The sequence below is a fragment of the Corvus brachyrhynchos genome, unplaced genomic scaffold, assembly GCF_000691975.1.
Source record: "Corvus brachyrhynchos isolate BGI_N302 unplaced genomic scaffold, ASM69197v1 scaffold148, whole genome shotgun sequence".
NCBI lineage: Eukaryota > Metazoa > Chordata > Aves > Passeriformes > Corvidae > Corvus > Corvus brachyrhynchos.
The window spans coordinates 1,703,310-1,710,608 of NW_008239785.1; the positions used below are offsets into that span (position 1 = coordinate 1,703,310).

Genomic DNA, 7,299 nt, shown 5'->3' on the forward strand with positions numbered 1-7,299 from the left:
GAATGCAGCTCAGTGAGTTTAACTGTTCCATTGCCCACTGTCCTGATTCCTAGCTTGGACTGCTGAGTTTGAGGCCTGATGTGTACAGTCCAATTTCTGCTCATCAATTAGCTGATGGCAAACCCCATGTGTGTGCACTCAGAGCCTTCAATAAACATGAGAGAGTTTGGCTTGCAGTGGGAGAGCATCATATTTGCTTTGGATTATCAATCTATTGTTGATGACAACCTATCAACCTAATTAGCTGTACGATTTTTAATGGCACAGCTAATTAATTGTGAATTTAAAATTAAAATTATAATCAGTGCTAACATGGAGGAAAGCAGTGAGGAAAATATTAAAACTGTTAAAAGTATAAGTATTCCTCACAAGACTGCTGCATGTGAAACCAACCTGAATAATGTAGAATAGGATTGAAAAAAACTTAAAAATACATGTTGAGTCACCAAAAACAGGTTTTGTGTCTTTCTGTCAAAAGTATTTGTCACCCTCTCTGCTGACAGATCTGCAAGAAAAAAAAATGTAGATGCTGTTCCAGAAAGGGAAACAAAATCTTGTGTCTGAGCTCTGAAGTACTCAAGGATCTATGTTTTTGTTAGGAACTTCTCCGGTTTTTAGGAAAAAAGTTCAATTTGTGAATAGAGTTGGGCTCTGACCCTTGGCTGCACAGAAGTTCTGCCTCAGGGTGGGCTGTGCTGGGCTTACACAGAGGATTCACCATGGTGGTGAAGGGATAAAATGTCACTCAGGATTGATAGAATTTCAAATTTACATTGCATTAACGAAGAACAAAATGGAGAGGATCTGCAAGTAGGGCTGGTGAAGAAAGGCCACATCTGAAACTTATTTAAAAATCAGCAGAAGCTGGGAGGAGTGCTGTGACTATCAGCCTGAGAGAAAAGTGATTTCTTTGTCATGGCTGAGGGAACTGGGAGAACTGAGTAAGATGGATTTGGAGCTCTGTTTTACACGTAGAGTGGTAGAAAATGTGCTCTAAAGGTTCTTGAGAGGTCATTTATTCCATCCTCTTGCCCTGAGACAAGATCACCAAACCTGTATCATGTCTGCAGATAATCCTTAATCATCCTTATTGTTGGAAATGTAAATCTAAATCTCCCTGACTGCTATTTAAACCCAGCAAGTCTTGTCTTATTCACTGTGGGGTGGAGCAAATTATTTCATCCTCTTCCTTTGTATCTTTTGAAAAATTTGTGTACACAGTGTCTTGTAGACTGACTGCTCCCTTGCCTCGGTCTGCTGTGGTAGTTCCCGTTCGCAGATTCCCATTTCCTTTGTACCCTTTCCAGGTGGTCCAGCTCCATCTGGAAGAGAGATGATCAGCTGTGGGTACAGACAGAGAAGGTTTTGTGATGCCAGGCTTGAGTAGATGGGTTGCTGGGTGTTTATCCCATTATACCACCTGGCTTTTTACAATCTTGATTATCTTTTCCTCCTCTTTGGTTTGTGAGCTGCTAAAAAATTGCTTCTTTTTCTGCAGAACTGCTGTGGGGCGAGTTGTTTGCTGTTCTGCATTTAATTACGTGATGTGACTTTCCTTATTGAATTGTAGTAGTTTTGTCACATCGCTTCTCCAGTTCATCACTGCTGAGCTCTGATCCTGTCACACAGCGATCTGACCACCCCCATCTTCCTTCTCCCATCTTGGTGTCATTTGCAGATTTAATAAGGATATTCTCTAGTCCATCATCCAGCTGTTAACGAAATATTGAACAGCGTAGGCTTGGATCAAGTCCCCGTGGAATCTCTTCTGAAACATACTCTGTTTTGACAGCAAGCCATTGATTCTCCCAGAGAACATTTCAACCAATTTTACATTTTGCTCACATTTCCCCACTTTGCTTATGACAATATCAAGTAAGAATGTCATTTCAGCAGCCATTACGTGGTTAAGATATAGAGAGAAAGCTTTGGCTGGTGGGACACGGGTGGGAAATGTGAGCAAACAGGCAGAAGTTGTTTGAACTGAGGTGAATACCTGGGTCTGAGGGGAGGGAGGAACAAATGAGTGTCAGGATAGGAGTCAGGGGTCAGCTGGGTTTGTGGATATGTTGCTTTAGAGTCAGAGTGGAGGTGGGTGGGGAATGAAGTCCTCAGCGCTTCTCTATTTCGTACCTTTGCATTAAGCCAGCAGATAAGAAGCTAAGACCTTCTATTGCTGAGAAATCCTAATAACTGGTTTAGAGGTTTCCCATGAACTTTGCAGCTTCCTGTTAATTCCTGCTCTGATTTTCCAGTTGCCTGGCAAAAAAAAAAAAAAAAAAAAAAATTCTGTGTAGAATGTCCCAAGTTGGTAGAAGTGAGAAGTCTGTCAGGAGAAGTGTGTTACAGAAGAGATTTTAGAACTGGGATGGTGAAAGACTGAGGAAGGAAATGTTGTAAAAGACAAGAGAAGAAAGTGGAGAGGAAACGTCTGGGAGAGGAAGCAGAAGAATCTGCACCGTGTCAGTTGGGAGGTCACATGGAGGGGGGAAATGAAGTTAAACCAGGAAAAGACGTTATTTGTTCTGAATATTAGATAAATGATACCATCAGGAATTGGCCCAAAGTCAAGGCATTTCTTTAAATAAATAGTGATAAAGTTCTAAAGCCACAATAACACTCAGTGTGGGCTTTGATGTCAAACAGCAGCTTCTGGTTGCATTATTAAAGCCATTATAAGAACTGTGGAAAATAAGTTTTGGGATTATCTTGTCTTTAGAATGTAACTTTTCTACAGGTTTTTTTGCCCCAGAAGTTTATGATTTTGGGGGAAGGGATGATCCAGGCAGAAAAAATGACATTTTGTTGTGTAAAAACATTAGAAGTGGGTTTTATGCAATAGTTCTGAGCACCTTTGCTGTTGCCAGCAGATGTCACTGTGGATAACAAATCCCAGCACTTAGGAGACAAAGGAGGTAATTTGCTAAATGAAAATTCAGCCTTTGAAAGTAGATTGGGGGGGGCGGGGGGCAAGAATTTTTCCCCGTAACAGACTTTTGTGAGCAAATAAAAATGGGTTTCCCACTAATGAGGACATGTGGCTTTGCCCGCTCTAATGCTGTGTTTTGTGGCTGTCTTCACCCGACTTGGGTAAGTTGCTGGCGCTCTGTGTGACCTCGGAGGGGCTGTCTGTGGGATTGTGCTCCTGCTCAGCTTCATTTGGAAAGCCTTTAGTGTTTGGAGGGAGCTTCAAGCAGCAGTGGAGCTGCTGCAGTGTCTGTGCGCAGGGAACTGGCCATGGAGGAAGTGGCTTCATTAAGGTTGATTTGGAGGGGGGAGCAAGATGAGGAAAAAAATTGCCCATATGATTGGCTGGGAGAATAGCTCTGAATTATGGGATCCATCTGTTTCCTGTAATGAATTCATAAACCCATCAAACAATGACCTGAACGAATTGCTGAAGGAAAAAAATAATACACTGGCATGATATGTTTAACGCAGTGAGGCATTGGCATTGTATAATCAAAAATTCTCCTCACATCCAGCACTTTGTAATGGAGCTGCTGTGTTTAATAGAAGCTGTAAATAAATCCTGTCACAGTAGCAGCCAAGAATGCATTTCTGGGTTTTAACTGTTTCTCTTCTGGAATGTCTGGTCCTCGAAGGCTTTAGAAATGCAAGTTTTATAGAGCTGGAGTGGGGGATTCTGAAATATAGAGAAATGTTAATGAGGTGAAAGAAAGGAAAAAGCTGCCATAAATCAGTATTATGTGGCTTAACCAGTTTCTTTCATTTATGCATGTTCTTTCCTTATGTCGTAGAAATGTACTTAAAAGCTATTGTTGTAATTGAAATCTGTTAGACTGATCCTATTCATTATATTAATAAAATCCACCTACAATTGCTCGTAACACTTTTTTATGCAGTTGGGATTCCCGAGATTGTAATCATCAAAAAGCATATGGAGTAATTATTGGATTTGTTTGGGTAAAATTGGATTAAGAAGTTTAGATACCATTAAGTACTGATAATTATTACAAGCAAGCTCATTGTTTAGTGTATGTACAGCTCGGAATGGAGAGTAAGCAGATACCCATCACAAACATCTTAAGAGCAAGCAATCTCAAGGCTTTCATTTTACGCCTTTAATTGTATTTTTGCAAGAGGCTTTCCACTTAAATGTTCTTGCTTTAGCTCTTTAATCACGTGCTGGTTATGAAAATCACTGGGTGTTAAATCCTTTCCCCCACACGATTTAAACAACCTTTTTTGCATTCAGGCAAATTTAACCATAAAAGCTGTGTTTTAATTCCCGGCTTTCCAGCAGCTGCCCACATGCCATTAGCCGTGACAGTGGATTCCTTGCAGGTGAAAGGGTGGACAGGCTGCTCCTGGGGGCTGCCAGGGCTCTCCACGGATTGGCAGCTCAGCCCTTGGGGCTGATTAAAGGCAGAGCTCCCGGTGGCCCGGCTGCTCTGCCTTTGTGCCCTGCAGTGGGGAAAACCCCGTGGTTTGTACCCTGTGTGTTCTGCCAGGGGTACCCATCGTCTCAGGGTGCAGCCCTGCAGCAAGGGGAATGGCTAAAGGGTTTACAAAGATGCTGTTATTGCCAGTATTACACAGCAATTAATAATTAGGAGATGCAGGGTAGACACTTGGAACATTTGGTATTTCTCACAGTGCCATATCAAGTGAAAATTGCTGGTTAAACATTGCTGAGGATGACTTTAGAACACAGTGGTATTGTCTTTGTAATATATATTCTCTAAATATTGTTGCTGTGTTTGAAGTCTAAATTCCAGCCTGGTATGAAGCTGGAATTTAGGGCTCAAGCCCATTTGTGTGATATTGTTCACTCTTCTCGCTTTATTCCCTGTCATTGGTGTAATTAAACAGTTCTTTTCCAGCTACTATGATTTGTAGACATAGTATTCTTGCAAGAGCTTCCATTTAAGTACTCTTTAAAGACATTTTGATGTACAAAATAAAAATTACTTTGCTGTGTTGGTTAAAGAAAGACCAGTAGCATTAATATGCAGAAATATTTTAATTCTAAAGTACAATGATATTTTGATATTCTTTGTTCTTTTCTCTCATCTGTGATTCAGATATGTAGAGGGAAGCATTGTCTCTAACACTGAAATTGGGTTTCTCTGGCTTCACCTTTGTGATGAAACACCTTTGTTAGTTCACATTAAAGTGAAAAGTGTTGTCTATTCTATAACTTGCATTAGTGATTTTTTAAAAATAAATATATCTATATGCACAGCACTTTGAGAGTATCAGATGTGATTTATACATACACAATACTGAGAATATAATGCTTTTTTAAAAGCAGCCTGTCTTGTTCTCTAAAATATGTTTCCAATTAATTAATACTCCTCGTGAAAATCTTGGGGCCAGACAAATCCCAGCTCTGCTGGCATCGTGCCAGTGAGTGGTTTCCATTCTCTTGTCCTTTTCCTCCTCTTCCCTGGCATTCCCTCTCATCTGCTGGCACCAGGATGTGTGTGCCTGGTCTGTCAGCTGAGCTGGAGAAGCTCCCTGGCTGGAATGGTGGGTTATTTTTGGTTGATCAGCCTGTGTCTGCAGTGCTCTGGATGAACCTTGTGGTAAATGACTTTGCAGAAATCCCGAGTCCTTCAGATCTCACCGTTTGTAAATGTTTGCATCTCTGTGATGGTGGTGGTAGTAGAGGTAAATGCTCACATTGCTGTAACAGTAGCAGCAGGAGCAATAGGAGCTAAAACAAACCCATTAAAATTAAGTCAGACTTACTTTCTATCATGTGAACGACAGATCTATTTGTATTGTGGAAACAATATAGTTTTCACATACATGTTGAAGATGCAGATTTAGTATTTGAAAATAATTATTCTGCATTCCGTGACACTTTAAATCTACTTTTTAAATTGTCAGAGTGAGGATAAACTGTTTGTTTCCAAAGCTGATTGTGTGTTTTGAAAAGCTAAGTAAGGTTTGTTCTCTGCTCTTCAGGTATTAGTGGTACTTCAATTTTTTTTTTTTTTTTTAAATACTCAGAGTTCCTTTTGTGTTACAGACAGAGTCACAGGTGAAATTGTGTAGGCTTCCAGAGCAAACATCTTGGAGAAGTGAAATGCTGATGGTTCTGTCAGACTTTTTGGGATATTTTTGCTTGGTCAGGTCCCTGCTTGCTTTGGACCAGCCCTCAGCATTCCCTTGGTGCCTCTTCACTGCTGCGGCTGTGGAAGTTGTTCAGTTTTCCAGGTGTGTCAGAGCCTGGAGAGAGGCTGAGTGTGGGTTTATAGTGTCCGTGACAGAGTTCAAGCAATATTTGGACAGCATTCTTGGGCACGAGGTGTGACTCTTGGGGATGGTCCTGTGTGGGGCCAGCACCTGGGTGATGATCCTTGTGTGTCCCTTCCACTCAGTCTATTCTGTGACTCTGTGAATGAGCTGGAATTTTACACTTGTTGGATGTGGCTTGTGATGAGCTGGAGCAGTGCTTGATTCTGTTCATCCCAGAAGCCCAAAGAGTTTCTCTGGGTGGCCAAACAGCTCTGGCAGCTGCTGCCAGGTGAGCCGAGCCAGGGCTGCCATCCCCCAGTGCCATGCCCCGCTCCCTCCTGCCTGTCCCAAAGGGACCTGGCACTGCTGTCCTGGCTGGCTCATTGCAGGCTGGGTTAGTGTGGGGGGTGTCAGATGTACGCCTGGAGTGCAGATGTTGGTGACTGGGATGTCCTACGTGTTTGATGCAAAGGTTTGGATAAAGACCACAAGAAACCCAGTTTATGTGACTGCTGAAGAAGCTGGTGTCTCAGGTCTTTTAGTTTGTTTTTTTGGGAGCTTATTAGAAGCCTGAAAACGTTTGTTTTCATGGCTGTAGGCTGTGGGATTTCATGTTAATGTTGGCAAGGTTGCCCCGAAAACTGCTGAACTGAAAAGGCAGTGGGGGCTCAAGGTGGGTGCAGCAGTGTGCCACTCCCTTTAAATGAGCATTCTCTCCAATACTGAATTGTTACAGTTCTCTCTTGTCCTCCCTCCTGTTTTAAACCATGCAGATGATTTGTTTCAGTAGGGCATAAAAGCTTCTGATACCAACACAGAAAGTAAACCTACGCAAAAAGTAACACACTGCCAACTTCTAGGTTTGGTCAGTTACAGTAAAACAAAAACCACCCCGCAGCTTTTCAGATCCTAAACCAATGATTATTATTTTCTTTTGCCCTAGTGCCAGAACCTATTAAGACCAGTTTAAGCCAGCCCCAACCTGCCGGTACCGGTACCAGTACTTCCACCAGCACTCTCACCAACAGCAGCAATGGCAAGCGTGCGTCTGCTAATGGGCCGCAGCCTGCGGGGGCCCCGTACCTGCCC

At 42.2% G+C, this 7,299-nt stretch overlaps 1 long non-coding RNA gene across 1 annotated transcript in view; it reads left to right on the plus strand.

Moving 5' to 3' along the window:
- Window positions 1-7,293, plus strand: part of LOC108448868 — a 24,177-nt gene extending 16,884 nt beyond the window's left edge. Inside the window, exon 3 of the long non-coding RNA XR_001864916.1 lies at window positions 7,154-7,293. This is a non-coding gene — a long non-coding RNA (uncharacterized LOC108448868). The remainder of the gene's footprint in view (window positions 1-7,153) is intronic.
- The last annotated feature ends 6 nt before the right edge of the window (window positions 7,294-7,299 follow it).